Below are 17,141 nucleotides of genomic sequence, written 5' to 3'. Positions count from 1 at the left end.
GATTCTGAAATCTGAGGGCCACGATCAGCTGAGATGGGGAAACAATAATGAGGGGGTTTTTAACCTCAAGGAAGCAAAGCTCATTCTCCTTGACCTTAGCTCTAAATTTCCGGATAAAACCTAGCTTAACCTTTGGAGGCACCAGGGCTAGATGAAAATTAAACTATTCATGTGGCTGGTTCAGCATAGAAAAAGTCTGACCTGGGACAATATTAGGAAGAGGGGTATTTTGGGACCTTCCAGATGTCAGCTTTATGAAGCTTAAGAGGAAACTATGGAGCACCTTCTCAATAGTTGTATGTTCTGCTCTAGTCTATGGGATTCTTTTGCCTTTATTTTCCATCAGACGGATAGAGACAAAAATAATATCTGCAACACCCTGACCAACTAGAGGAGAGATTTTTCAAACAATGAAGTTCTCGCCACTGCTTGGACCCTCTTTCCGAGCTTCATTGTTTGGAATGTTTGGAAAGAGAGGAACAACCAAATCTTCAAAGATGAAAAGAGGACTTCCCATTGCATTTTTGAGCTGATCTTAAAACGGCTCAAGGAAACAGTCAGTACCATAGTGCGAAATCTCCCAAAGAACCCTCCTTCAGCTACTGACCTAGGAATTCTCTGTGAACTGGGCTTGCAAGGCATATCTCCTCTAGGTCTGGATAGAAATCTTATCTCCCTGAAGAATTCAAGTGATTTCTGGCATCCTCCTCCAAAGGGTTATCTGAAATACAACATAGATGGAGATTCAAAAGGCAACTCGGGCACCGCTGGTTATGGAGGGGTGTTAAGGGATGGGAATGGCAGTTTCCTCTTCATCTTCCACTGTCATCTGGGACAAGCTACTAATAACTTGGCAGAATTGATGGCTATGGAGCAATGTCTGGATTTCTTGAATCAAGAAAACAGGCAAAATGTGATAGTGGATGTTGGCTCTGAACTTATTATCAATTGAGTCAAGAAAATCAACAGAGTAACTAAGCCAGAAAAAGTCTCAAAAAATTGGAGACTGATTTAGGGCTTTCAATGGATTCAGCACCACCTAAAGAGCCTTCGTACAGTTGGCTATAAACATGTTCGAAGGTCGGTGAACAAATTGGCAGACTTGCTAGCCAGCCAAGGTGTTATTAGTACAAAGAATAGAGTGGCATCAAAATGGCATGAGTTGCCTCAGAGCACGTTAAAGACGATTTTACATGAACTGGTAGAAAATGATAGGTCAGAGTTTTGTGGCAGAGCCTCAACCCAGGAATCAAGTTGACTCGACCTTCGCGTTTGACTACTTGTCGATTGGCCTTGCTTCCTTTCCGACTAAATTTTTGATGGATGGTTCCTCCTTCATTAGCTCAAGATGAATGGGAGTCTCGACTGGCACTCTCGGCGGCTGCTTTCCTGGGAGATTTCCAAATAGTATCAGCAAAACTGGCTTAGGAGAGGTTTCTGGGAGATCGCATACCCCGCAGGCGAAAAGTCATTTTTTGATTTTGGCAGTGATTCCTTTTAGGAGGCGGCACATGGTGGTGGGGCCGGTTTGAATATCGCCCCCATTGCACGATATTGTCTAGCATTCTTGGTAGGTGCGATAAGATCCATGACCATCAGATACATTTATGTAAATCAACGGCGGTGAAAGGTCGAGCAGGTTGGTGTCAATGCCAGTTAAGTGTCATGCTTCTTTCCTCTGCAATATTGTTTGGTGCCGTTGGATTGGGCTTGACAGATCATCAATGAAGATTTAGGAGAATGGTTTGTTTGTTGGTGGGTTATGCATGTGCCCTTCAATGTAGGCTAGTTTCTTTGGGGCACGATACTCTCCATGTCTTGTAGGGCTGGTGGGGCCCTTTTATCTTTTGCTCTATTCTGTCCACTGCTTAGCTTCAATTTTGGCTTATTCCTATTTAGCTTTTATGTGTTGAAAGGCTAGTTTTTTGGGGCCAAGACTTTTGCCTTGGCCCGTTTTCGGCTCCTTTGGGGGGTCTCTCTCCTGCGCCACTTTTTTGTGTGGTTTTTTGTAAATTTTGTACATTATTAATTTTAAAGAAGGTCCTACTCTAGATTCAGCAAAAAAAGAAAATGCACTCTTAGTGCATGGGCTTGCATGTTTACATAGTAATAAGGAATGCACAAATCTCATTAATGACAAATACATGTCCTTCACATATTTTCTGGTGTCATTATGTCTTCAACCCTAAATGGCTCTTCCTTATGCCATATGAATGGATTACATAAGAAAATTAAAAAAAGTGGATGTCAATGCATTGTGTATGATTGATGCTAGTGAGGTTGTTACCCCAAATTTATGCAAGGTTATGTGGTACTTTTTGGTTCTATGTTTCTTTGGTATTGTTAATAATTTAAGGGATGTATTATCGAAATTTTATCCATTACAAAATTTTAAACCATGTAATGGAACTAGGTTATGTGAAGGTGATATCTGCTCTAAGCTTAAGTAGGGGAGGCACATTTTCAAGAATAATATATTTGGAAAGTAGCACATTATAAGTTCCATTTCAAATACTAGATGCCACTAAGGGAAAATCCAATATCTAAGGTTTTAGCAAGTACCAAAATTAGAGGTAGTCATAAGTCCTCCACACCTATGAAACCGTTACGATAATATACTCATTATAAGCTCAAATATGTCACACAATTGACAAATGAACACAACCGTTGTTGACAGTATTTTTTAAATATATAGTGCATCTAGTTTTATTCCATCTATTTACAAAAGTCTACAAGGGATGCAAAATTTTCAATAACTCTCAAAATTTCCAAGTCTAATTTAAAAAAAAGGGTTACAAATCTTTGTGAGTTGTTGAAAAAGTGCATATTGTGTTTTCTAAAACTATTAATTTTACTAAATTATATCTTATCTCTTTATATTACTTTTCCTAGTAAAAATTCTTTGTATAAAAGTACAACAGTCTAACCAAAATTCAGTTATAAAAACATCATTTTCCTAGTAAGGTTTTCCTTGGTAGGCAGTCCTTGACATCAATGTGCATTCAATATTTTCTTGTCGATAATGTCAATTTGAACCCAAACAACCATGGTTGCAACTAGAATAGGGGTGTCTTCTACCATGGGTGTATTACTTCAAATGGGGAGTTCCCAAGAACAAAGATTTATAATCAAAAAATTCAAAGAGTATGTTGATGCATGAAGAGATACAAAAAACTATCCAACATGTATCCTAGCTATCTTGAGGTGATAAAAATTTCATAAATTTATCTTTAGATACTTTAATTTCCAAAATGTGGAGATAGATTATGCCATATCTAATTATGATTATATGGTTATGCAATTGAATGTTTATGGGTAGAGAATTTCCCTAGACCCTATTTCGATTACAAGAGTAACGGAAATTCCATGCCAAAGGTGGGAACATTTAACTCCACAGAAAAGCTCAAGGTAGTAAGATTTAGATGCACAATAAAATATGTGGGAAAAGGTATTTTTCCCAACAATGATTTATAATGCAATATATTCCCGAGGGACTATACAGATATTTGATCGAAATTTTGCTTTAGGAATATTATGAATCATCATAAGCATGATATTTCCAATGACTATATGAGGCTACTTTCCTATAGGGCTAAATATAGAGCCATGAATGTCCTTCATTGGTTTGAAAACAAAAATTATATTATGCCCTACAAGAAAGTTAAAACAAGAAGGTGAAGTTTAGCTACCAACCACACTATAGATAATTATTGATTTATATTGACCTAATGTTCAAAAATGACCTATTAAAACTGACAGTAGGAAATAGGAAATGAAGATAACTATTGAGGAAATATCTTAATAGACTTTCGTTGATGGCATGAAATATTTTACTGGTACAACTACCCAAGAATAAGTTAACGTTTCCAGGGTTTTAATAGACCTAAATGTTTGTATGAGTGAAGTGTGGGGGTGGGAAGTTGGTGTGGGTAATTATATGGAAATAGGAACTGATGATTTTTTTGATAGTTTGAAAAGTGTAACTTATATAATTCCTCCTTAGAATATGGCACTGTAGTGTAACACCCGTATTATTGCTTATTCAACATCTCTAATTTTAAATGTGAACAACCCAAAACATAGTTTTGATGATGGATTTTTCCTCAGTATTTAATAGAATAAATAATTACACACAAGTTTCAATGGAGGATCCTTCCTATATATACAATAAGAAGGAAAATTATGAACTAAAGGACAAGGATATTTTTTAATGCATAAAGGAGATTATAGTTTTTCAGTCAACAATTGCATGAAAAGTCGAAGAATCAATGAGAAATATAAACCAAAAAAAATAATTCCATTGATAGATTAACAAATGAGGTATCAAAAATTAGAGAGGAATATTTCAGAGATCTTGATATTATCAAGGAATATTTCAAAGATAGTAAGGCCAAAAATACAAGCACTATTAGAAGACTTCAAGAGGAGTTGAGAAGTAGAATAGAGGTTTTATTTGTAGCTCCATTGTAAACTATGAGCACTCTTGATGTCCAATTAAGTTAGAAGCTGAAGGAGAAAGATAAATTGATTAAAAGTTTAAATGTCCAATTTAAAAATAAATTAAAATAGGAAGAAGAGAAGCATGAATCATAGGTTATAGAATATGAGAAAATAGTTAATTCCTTGAGGAAGGACTTTGTTACACAAGAAAATAAGTTGAGAGAGAGAGAAATGTTAAAGGTACGAGTGCATTAGCCAAGATTAAAGAACTAGAATCGGAAAAAGAAAGACATAGTAAAGGATTGAACATATAACTAAAATCAACAAAAGAAGAGCTTCAAAGGAAAAAAAAAGTGGTACTTGGAGATGTATACGAAGAGCATGGAAATGTTGAAAATTTTAGCAGAAAATAAAAGAAATTTGCAAGAGACATTGTAAAATTATACAGAATGAATTCATAACTTTAAAAACAATTAAAATGTGTGTCAAGTACAACTACAAGAAAATCAAAGGCCTCTAAAAAAGGAAACAAAGACATTAGTGAATTTTCTTCATGTCAAAAGAAAGGCTTGAAGAATCCTTCCAAAGAACCTAGAGTTATAGAATAGCATTTGTTTATATACCATGCATATTTAAATATTTTTAAAGATGTAATATATGTCATTCTTTCCACAATTAATTGACAATGTGATTTATTTTATGCCGTTAATGAATTTAGGGTGATTTATAATATTCATTTTACCTTCTCATAACGTACATTTTTATTGATAAAAGATTAATTATAGTCCATTACCACAATATTTGGTCGTAATGGATATATGCCATTATTAATCCATTATGGATGTAGTTCCTTTATCATAATTCAAATCAATTAATAACCTAGTTAGTACATTAATATATTCATGGCTAATATATGGAGATAACATTTGCTTACCTTTCTTTGCCGTTGTTTTGTTAAAAAACATTTTAGTGAATACATCCTTGCCGTTCTCAACAAATTGAATTTATTTAAAGATTGGTTACTTAAGAAGGTTCAAAGGATGATGGAACCTCTAAGCCTATTACCGTTTATTTTCAAGAAATGTTTTCTTTAACTATTTGATTTGAAATCTTTCTGCATCAAAAACATCTAGGACTTAAACACAATCTTTCCCATTTTGATTGATGGATCAGGTGTGTATTATTCCATTTAATCATGTAATGTATTATTGTATTAATCATTAGTTTGTGGAGTACCCACGCCAATATCGATCTTATCCTTCAACGAATTTTCCCTAGGAAAGACTATTTTTTTATACCTCCTTCAACTTATTCTTATGAATATTTTTAATCTAATCTTTATTTTCTATATTATGAAGCACATAACGCAACTCTTGTTTCAAATATTAGCATTACACGATCATATTCTTAGACAATATCCTTTTCAAACTAAAATATTTTAACATATTTTTAACAATATCATAAGAATTTCTTTTCTTGAAAATAAAGAAAAATATATTTTCTTAGTAAACGAAAATAAACTCTTTTTGTCCTTGATACAAAGTGTAGGTCATTAGAATAGGTTTTATTTCAAAACTAGGAACCCTCATAACTCTATAATATTTGGAAAGGTACCAATATCAAACTGTTAAACTCGTATAAAATTGGATTCATTTCTAAAATATTTTTACATTCAAGAAAAATCCTAGAATAAGGCTTATTATAAAATTCAATGTAGACCATTAAAATGAAATCATTGACATCTAGCTTGAAATTAGTATGTTTTTTCTCCTTTCCAAGACCCATGCCCATTAAAAAGCTACAAGAACCCATCCATATTGATCCATTTTTATTAGTATAAGATGAGGGAAACACACTGATGAATAGTATATGAGAAGATAAACTAAGAAATACCAATGTCTAGAATATTTCCAGCTACGAAAATTTTCTAGCTACTCGCTGAGGGTATTAGATATGTAATTATCATGATTGAGTTATGATAAGAATAAACCCTACAATGACTTCATTTGCAAAATTGTCATCATCATAACTCAATATTATGCAAATCATTGATATTACTTCAATAACAATTTCTTTGGGAATATAGGAAATCAATGGTAATTTCAACTCTAGTTTTGATTAAAGCTTTCTTTCTACCCAATGCCTAATGAACTGAAAATATTTCCCCATTCATCCTCATCTATCAACTTTTGGTTATATGGTAAATCTTGGTTATACGGTAAAAGAAGTAATTCTAAACCAACCCTTTTTGACACAAGAATTATAGAATTAAGTCTACTTCTATTCGTTAGATTTTGGTTAACAAGATTGTAGGGAAAACTGCACGTGTATAAACTTAGGAAATTGGTGAATTATAATGATGATTCACTATGTTATACTACCATACAATGGAGGAAAATCCTCTCCACTATGATTAAATGTAAAATATATATTTCTCAATTCTTTAAACAAACCCAATGATAATTTCATTACAAATATATCATGGTCTTTATCAATTAAGAAGTTAAAATCATGGTTTTCTACATTATTGGATTTTCGCTCATTGTGCTCATTTTTTGGGTGATTCCCATTTTCAAACCCTTTTATATACTGGGAAGACTGAATTCGACCTACTATTTGTCTTTTCTCAACTTAAAAAATAACCAATAATTAAAAGATTAAAAATCGTATCATGTTTTGGAAAGTTTACTTAGAAGACTACCTTTTGACCACCAAGAGATTGTGTATGACCATATATTCTTAAAAAGTTGATAAAATGGTGTGAGGGAATGTGAAAATGTAGTATCAGGTATATGAAAAAGAAATATGGGGTTGACGTTTTAGGAATATCGAAATGTAATGTTTTGACCTGCTATCAATCAAAATGCGACATTTGGCCTTTTTCTTATTTTTTCTATTGCACTACTAAATCTACTGCAAATTATTATGAATAGTTGGTTCAAATCATTGCCTACAATTGGATTGGTTGTATTCAAATTACAATAGCTCTTGATCATGCAATTAAGTGTCAAAATGATTGTATTAATCCTCGCGGTCTTTTGAAACTTTTATCGATTACTCATAGGTTTCATCGATGTTAGCGAGGACTTATGAAGTCTTTGTCAGGCCAGGAGTAACTCCAGACTTGGCAGAAAAACTAATTTGTTTATTTCATTAGGTAGCTATTGTTATATACATGAATGTGACTAATCAGTTCATGTTCTTGATGACTGTTCACATTCCAAATTTACCCAATCGCAGAGGATTAGGTGTCAACATTCCCCCCACTTAATATGAAGGGATGTTGGTGAGTCCAAGCATCGTTCTAAATCTTTCAAGCTTTTCTCTTCCAAGCGCTTTGGTGAAGATGTCTGCAATTTGCTCATTTGTGGAACAATGATGGAGATGGATTGTTTTGGCCTCAACATGATGTCGGATCAGATGATATTTAGTATTAATGTGCTTTGCATGATCATGGAACTTTGGGTTCTTGGCCAACTTTATTGCAGAGGTGTTATCAATCATGAGTGGAGTTGATTGTACTTGTTTTACCTGCAAATCTTCAAGAATTTTCCTAAGCCACACAATTTCTTTCGTTGCTTCAGCTGCTGCCACGTATTCTGCTTCAGTTGTGGAATCTGCTAGAACTGATTGTTTGCGTGATCTACAGGAGACAGCTCCTGATCCAAGACTCATAGCATATCCTGAAGTAGATACCCCAGTTTTTTTGTCTCCATCGAAGTCTGAATCAGAGTATCCAATCAAGCTGAAGTCGTCCACCTGTGTATACTTGATTCCAAGGTCTTGAGTTCCCTTCAAGTACCTTAGAACTCTTTTTTGCAGCAGACCAATGTCCCTCACAAGGCTTTTGCATGAACCTGGAGAGGATTCCAACAGTAAATGAAATGTCTGGTCTGGTAGTAGTGAGGTAGATGAGGCTTCCTACAAGCTGTCTATACTTTGTTGCATCCTCAAATTCCTTTCCTTCAATATATGTGAGCTTTAAGTTTTGTTCCATTGGAGTAGAACAATGATTGCACTCTGTCATGCAAAATCTATTTAAGAAATCTCCAATGTATTTCTTTTGAGAAAGAAATATGGATTTTGGATGTTGGGTTACTTCAATGCCAAGATAGTAATGAAGATAGCCCAAATAAGTCATTTCAAAACTTTTCCCTAATTCCTTCTTTATGGATGCAATGTAGCTTTCATTGTTCCCTGTCATTAAAAGATCATCTACATATACCACAAGATACACAACTGTTTTGCCAATTTTCTTAACAAATAAAGTTGCATCATCAAGATCAAAATGATTGAAGTTGAGTTTCAGAAGATGCTCAGTTAGTTTTTCATACCAGGCTCGCGGTGCTTGTTTGAGGCCATACAAGGACTTCACAAGTTTGCATACTTTATGTTCATGTCCTTTCATAGCAAATCCTTCAGGCTGGGACATAAAAACATTCTCTTTTAAATCTCCATTCAAGAATGCAGATTTTACATCCATTTGATGGACTTTCCAACCGTTCTGAGCAGCTAGTGCAAAGAGTGTCCGGATGGTGGCCCATTTTGCTGTGGGGGCAAAAGTTTCCTCATAATCGACCCCTTCCTTTTGTGCAAAACCTTTTGCCACAAGCCTAGCTTTGTGCTTGTCAAGTGAGCCATAAGCTTTGTACTTGTTCTTGTAGACCCACTTGCAGCCAATTGGTTTGGTTCCAAATGGAGGATCAACCAGCTTCCAAGTGCCATTCTTTATGAGGGCATCATACTCCTTTTTCATGGCTTCTTTCCATTCATCATAAGAAGCAGCTTCTTTGAAGGATGTTGGTTCAAAATCTGTAGACAAGTTCAATTCACAATCATAAGTAATATCCATATCAACAAGTGAATTAGAGTCATCTACGTCACCTCCATTTTGTCGGTTTGAATTTCTGGTTCCTGTTCTTCCAATTTCATCAGGATGAACACTTTCAAGTGTCTTTGTCAGCCACTTTGGGGGACCTTTCTGAGATGGTCCAGGCTGCTCTGTTGATTGAGTTGGGACTGAATCAAGATTGAGTCTCCCAATTATATCAATTACATCACTTAAAGCATCATCCGTTGTTGGAGTTTCATGCAGGGGAGATTGTTCTTCAGAAGAAGATTCCACATGTTGATCTAGTATAGGAATCCCCCCTTCAAGATGTGGAATCTGATTATCAAAATCTTGAAATGATTTCATTTCTGTGAATCTATCCAAGCGATCAAGTTTCCGCTCAACAACATTGTCAGATTTGGATGATTCAATAAAAATGACATCTCTAGATACAACAAATTTTTTATTTACTTCATCATAGAGACAATATGCTTTGGAGGTGTTTGAATACCCCAGGAAGATACACTTACAACTTCTAGCACCCAGTTTGTTTCTGTGTACCTTTGGTATCAAAGCATAACAGGTGGAACCAAAGATCCTGAGATGTTTTATCGAAGGAACATGTCCATACCACAATTCATAAGGAGTCTTGTTTCTTATAGCATTAGATGGACATCTATTCTTTATATATGCAGCGCATAGAACAGCATCAGCCCAAAACATTATCTTTACATTTTTGAAGAAAAGCATGGATCGTACCATATTCAAAATTGTTCTATTCATTCTTTCTGCTACACCATTCTGGGGATTATAAAGTAAAGTTGTTTGATGTTTGATCCCATGTTGGCGAAGATAGTTTTCAAATTCATTTGATGTATATTCTTTTCCATTATCAGTGCGAATAGACCCAATATGAGATTGTGCATAATTTTCAATCCATTTATGAAAATTCTTGAATGTTTGAAAAGCATCAGATTTGTTCTTCAATAAATAAACCCAACACATTCTGGTGTAATCATAAATAAATGTGATGATATATTTATTTCCATTTGTAGAAGGAACAGGCATTGGACCACATAAATCTGAATGAATGAGTTCAAGCTTCCTATGTGCTCTTGAATGTGAATCATGAAAAGACTGTTTGCTATGCTTTCCTAGAATGCAAGCATCACATTGCTTATGTTTCCTAGGAATTGTAGGCAAACCGGCAACACCATTTTTCTTCAATAAGCGGAGACTGTCATAGTTTAAATTTCCAAATCTAGCATGCCATAATAAACTTGATGGAAGTGTACCTTCTTGATGATGAGAAATATATGAGAAATGTTGTGCATGAGCAGAGGTTCCTTGCAGTTTGAGAAGTCTTTCTTCTTCTATTCCCCTCATGACAAGTGAGTGGTCAGATGCTTTTCTTACCTCAAGCTTGCCATCAAACATATGAATGGAGTGACCTTGCTGGTAGATGTGGACCAAGGACAACAAGTTTCTCTTGAGCTGTGGGAGATATAGAACATGATCCAGAAGAAAGTCTGGAAGACCAGGCAGTTTCAGCCTGATTGTGCCAAGCCCTGATGGCTTGCTTTTTTACTGATCTGCAAAGTATACTGCTCCATCAACATTGTCAGTGCAATCTTCAAAAAAATATTTCCTATGAGTCATATGACAGGTTGCTCCTGAATCAAGCAACCAATCATTTTTCGAAGAAGCAAGTGAAGCATTAAACAAATCTTCATTTACTCCAATGTTACATTGTGCCTCAATATAGTGAGTGGATTCAGGTGCTTTACCTTTGTTTGTATCATCAGTTTTACCTTTCTACTGGTTTCTTTTCTGCTCAATTTTGTCCCATGGTAGCTTGCATGCAGAAGCATCATGTGATCCATTTCGTTTGCAGCGAATGCAATGCAGATCTGCCTTTTCTCCTTGAGAATGTCTGCCCCCCCTGCCTCTGAAGTATCTTCCTCTTCCTCTTCGTCCACCTCTTCCTCTTGTAGAATCTTGAGCAGGATATTTTTCTTTATGAGCAAGGCAAACAGTCTCTTCAGAAGATTCAGGGACTGTCTTCTTTCCAAAGGATTTCTCTCTTTCAACAAACTTTTTCACAAGAGAGTCAAAGGTTATATCTTTAAGATTTCCATTTGCTTGTAAAGACTCAAGATAATTGGAGTAAGTAGGATAGAGTGCCTTGAGAAAAGAAATAAGAGGGATATCCAGCTCAACCTTAGTGGATTTGATATCATGCATTATGGATTTAACTTCAGATGCAGGAGCAAGTGGATCATTATTTTTCAGTTCAAGAGTGAAGAGTTTAATCATGAGCTGAACAACTTCAAGTGCAGAATGTGAGTCATAGAGTTCTTTGAGCTTCTGTAAAGCTTCAAAGGCAGCTGAATATGATGAAATATGGCGACTTACTTCTTCATTTACAGATGCTGCGATTAATGCATATGCTTTGCTGTTCTTGTTATCCCAAATGACGAGCTCTTTGTCTGATGTAGGCTGTACTGGATCATTGTCTCCTTCTCTGACACACACTCCCTTCCACAACTCATTGAAGATGACGGTGTGTTTTATCATCCGGGACCATTCAGGATAGTTCTCCTTGCCAGTGAGAACTATTCCTACCATAGAGATGATTGAATGCATTCTGTAAAAAATACTTTTGCTAAAAAAAACTTCTGCTGATAAGAAATTTCTGCTGATAAAAAACTTCTACTGATAAGAAATTTCTGCTGATAAAAACTTCTACTAATGAGAAATTTCTGCTGATAAAAAACTTCTACTGATGAGAAATTTCTGATGATAAAAAACTTCTACTCATGAGAAATTTCTGCTGATAAAAAACTTCTACTGATGAACAATGAAATTGTACTCAAAAAGGGCAAATTTTTTTCTTTTTATTAAATACTTTACTGTTTCTTCAAATCCCTCCAAAGATCCTCACCATATTACATATGTACAAACTACGCATTCAAAACTTTAAACGCTGGTATATATATATATATATATATATATATATATATATATATACTTAGAGCAGAGTGACCATCGAATTGGCAAGGTTTTGACCAGGGTCCGACGGTTACCGCTTCTTCTCACAGCTTGTATCCTTGCTTGACCCGTTCCTTATTCCAGAGATTGAAGCTCCAATCAAACAAGGCTGCTTTTTCGTTGAAATCGTGCGTTCGAAATTTGTTCGAGTCAAACGGAATTATCCACGTCTTAAGGTTGCGTTTCATGAAGAACAACCAGGGTGAGAACATTCCATTCCATGAACAACGGCGCGGTATGATCCTTTTAATGGTTTCATTCAGGCAGCGGGAAACTTCCTTTCACAAACCCAGCAATTTTCGAACAGGGAATTTAATACATAGAGCTCTATCATTGTACAGCGGAAATTTTTTGTATATTCAAAGCATCTACGAGGTGTATCAACAAAAGACGCTCAGAGTTTTGCTGAGAAAGAGGGTCAGAGCTCTGATACCATGTCAGGCCAGGAGTAACTCCAGACTTGGCAGAAAAATTGATTCGTTTATTTCATTAGGTAGCTATTGTTATATACATGAATGTGATTGATGAGTTCATCTTCTTGATGAATGTTCACATTCCAAATTTACCCAATCGCAGAGGATTAAGTGTCAACAGTCTTATTGTAAAATTCTTTTGATTTCCTAATTGTGACAATTGTAGCTTGTGATCATTGCAACACCATTGCAGGGGTAAAAATGCACTAGCTCCTGAATCATTGCAACACCATTGCATGGGTAAAAATGCACTAGCTCCTGACACACTAAGCACTAAACATGCATATTAGGCACCGTAGTGGGCATAAAAAGGGCAGATGAGCTTTTTTTAGTACACCTAGCAGTTATAATTAAGTAGATAGGTGTCGTCTATATTGGAATCATACGAAGAATTTAATTTTAAAATTTAAGTCGACATTATAGATTTAATAAACTTGAATATTCTTCATCTTATGCATTTTAGTTTAAAAACCAAGGGTTTGTAAGGGTTTTTGTTGTTCCAATATGTTTTTCTTCATTTCCATTTCTTCATCAATGTCGAGTGTTTCTCTAATTCGATATGATTACAAGAAGGTGCACAAGCACATAGATTACAAGAAGGTTTACCATTTAAAGTGCACACTAGTGATGGTGGATCATTTTCATGTGCATTGATTAGCAAACATACTAGTGGATCGCTGGAATGTCGGTTCACGTGGATTTCTTGATCGAAGGTAGTGTGAGGTATGTGCCATATTTAGATCAAAAATTGGATTATAGGTCGAGGGATCTCCCTTTACCGATTAAAAGGCTTGTCAATATACCTAAATCATTTATGTGATGATGCTTTTACTCTCTTGTCTGATGTGAAGGAAAGTATTGGATTTACATAAATCATTTCCATCCATTTTGACATATGATAACAAGACATGTTGTGATTGCTCAATAACGGAGCTAAATTTGAGAGTGACAGGTGAAATGGATTGTGAGAAGACCTCTAACTTTTGCATTTGCAGAGGTCCAGTTTGTCGTATATAATGAAATGCGTGATCCACTCTGTTAAGTAAAACAAATGGATGAGGAGCTTCTGCCAGCTACAAAAGTTTCAGTTGCAAAGAAAAAAATGAAAACATTTCTCTTTGTGCTCACTATTTAGGTGTCATCCAATTCCAATGTGAGGAATGGTCAAATATTTTTATTGTAAGAAAAAATTCATTTTGTTTTCCAAAATAATTAGCTTATTCTCTTAATCATGGTCTCGGTGATGATTCATATTTTAGCAAGCTGGTCTGAATTTCTACAACACCAAACATGATCCAAGTAGTTTATTTATGCAATAGAAATCTAAAATTTTCAATCTCTATTTTTCTTGAAGAATTTGCTACGTGTTGAGATGATTGTTGAAGTGGGGGATGTGTCGGTAATTGCACAACGCCAGTTCAGATTAACACTTTAATATCAATCGAAGAGTTATATAAGATAATGATAATGAAAATATTATAAAACATAGGCATAATGCAATGGGAATTAAAATGAGTAAGATAACAGTAATGGAGAATTAAAATAAAATGAAATTGTAATCTATAATATTTAAAAGTTCAATATCAGTTATGTGTAGTGATATTACACATTTGTCTTTGAAGTAGATTTGTGCAATGCACATTAAAATTTGATGTAAACTTAAACATTTTATCTTTAAACATTTTTATGCTCTTTTATGTTTGTATTCATAAACCAATTTCATTTCAATTTTATACTATAAATCCAATTTCACTCTAGCTTTATAGCAATGGATTTTAGTGTTGATTGACAGCCATGCACAGTCGAATTATAATCCCCATCTGCACTGCAGATTAGTGTTAGAAGTTTCTTGTGCTAAAATATTAATTTTTAGAAATGTTGTAGTTTAATTTATTGTGAACGATTCAATTGAGAGATTATGAAGGGTTGGAATGGCTCCGTGTGTGATATTTCTTATTTCTTGATAGAATTGTGTCATTGTGTTTGATGTTATCATTTTATTTAAAAAATTATTTTTAAATTAATTTATGGAGTATTATTTGTATTTATTTTTCATAAATTTTAAATTCAAATCATTCCATTAATTATGGAATAAGGATAGATATATGCATGAAAGAAATTGTTTATAAATGTTTCAATGTCATATACTTTATTTTTTATTTTTTTAGAATTAAATTGGAAGAAAATTACTAATGTGATTGTGCATATACTTGATATATTTCTATGGTGTATATAAATCACATTTATCATTGTGGTTATGCTAGTTAAGGCCCTAAGGGTCAAATAGACCCATGAAACAAGAACTTTGTTGACATTTTAGAACATGTTGTCATGTGTTCCTACTGGTTTGGTAGTTGTTTTTATCACAAAACACCAAGAAGCCTCCCAATTTCTTCAATGATCACATGTAATTAGAAGTGTGAAGAATATTGGGGCATAAAAAGATAAAAATAACAAAATTTTGATAATTTCCTAGTGATTTTTTATGATAAGCTTAATTTTATCCATACTATTGAAACTCCCCTTCCAACCAAAACACCATATGTAGCAATGGAGTTGGACTTTAATTTTTTGATGCATTCTTTCTCGTAACAATTTGCGAGGATGAATCTATGTCTATTACAAATGATATATGTATTTCTTTTTATACTGATTTAAGTAGCAATTGCACCCAATGTTTCAAAGGAAATGCCGTAAGGAAATATCATATAGCACTAATTAATCCTTCTTTGAATAATATTGAAAGAAAAAAAATATCAATAAAAGGCAAAGACCATGCTACAATGAAATCTTACTATGCTTCCTTGAGCTTTACAAGTCATGAGGGGTTTGTTGAAGTTAAATACCTTGTCTAATTATGCCAACACGAATGGCTCGTAAATAAGGAAATAGATCGTGATTTTCTACCTTCAAAATTGGAGTTTGTTTTGGTACAAAATCTCCATATTTCTTCATGATAACTTCCTCGTGTTATAGACAACCTTAATCAGTACAGAGAAAATCTTTTATAGTTTTAAACATGTGTCTACAAAGGAATATAAAAATTTTGTAAATAAATTTTGAATTTCTAGGTGAATTAAGATCTACCCTTGAATAAAAATGCACATATCACCAATCTGAAAATTGAACCCAAGGATAGCATCAATTACACCTCTTCTTGAGAAAATTTCTTGGTTTTCTCTTTTGAATGTTGACTCTCCTCTATATTGTTTCCTTCATGATCCTTTAAACTATTGAAAATATCACATTGCTCTTTACCACTAGTCTCCTTGGTGTCTCCCATGTTCTTGTTTTATCCCAACATTTTCTAGTTAAGTAAATCTAACCTAGGTCATGGAATTAAAATAATGTAGAGATCATTCAAAAACTTTTAAATCATTTTATTTTAAAAATAAATCAAGTGTGGTCTATAAGTAGCACAATCAAAACACTATTTTTTTACATCAAAAGACCACACCTCACCTTGGTTTTAAAATAATGGCCCCAAATTTTATATAACCTACTCATCTATTTGACTGGTAAAAACATGAAAGAGTTATTATAAATTTCACATTTTAGACAAGAAACATAGGGATAAATTTGACAAAAAAATTGGATGAAGAGAAAACATGCATGTGGAAATTGCACATAGTGACCTTTGTGGTCCCATGAGAATTTAGTCATTGGCAAGTCCAAATTATTTTATGACATCCATCAATGCCCTTCCAAGAAAAAATTGGTTGTGCTTTCTCAAGTACAAGTCATTAGCTCTGAAGTCAAACCCATATTATTATACATCATAAAATCAAACAAATATTAGCTCAAAGCATGCATAATATCCAAACCCTTCTCAAAACATTTTTAAGCTAAAAAAAATATAGCATTTTGACAGTTTACAATCAATGAATCAGTTTTCCCATGTGAACCCATAAAAATGTACGCTAGAAGTCACGTCATGAATATGAAACGTGGTATATTCTTTGTATATACAACATAATTTGGTGCATTTTAGGGCTCACAAGACATTTAGAGTGAATATCAAGTCCAACACACTTAATCTAAACTCATAATATATAAAAGGTCTCTCCAAAGACTCACATTTATTATTAACTAAGAATTTACTCCAAATGCACAAAAATATCAATAGAAACTCAAACACTGATCACCTTCGCCAATCAACTTCAACAAGCATTGCCTTTTCTAGAGAAAAAAAGAAAAAAGAAAAAAAAAAGAGACACACAAAATGTCAACATTTAAAGAAAATGCTCCAAAGAAATATGAACAAAGATAAATCTCCAAATCATGAGAGAATTGACTTCCTACTAGTGCCAAGAGATTGATCACTTTTTATGTGCCCCTTGGTTGAT

This window comes from Pinus tabuliformis, chromosome 8, assembly GCF_031772625.1.
Source record: "Pinus tabuliformis cultivar Carrire ecotype Pingquan chromosome 8, CPIR1, whole genome shotgun sequence".
Lineage (NCBI taxonomy): Eukaryota > Viridiplantae > Streptophyta > Pinopsida > Pinales > Pinaceae > Pinus > Pinus tabuliformis.
Note: the sequence above shows the minus strand (reverse complement) of the source record.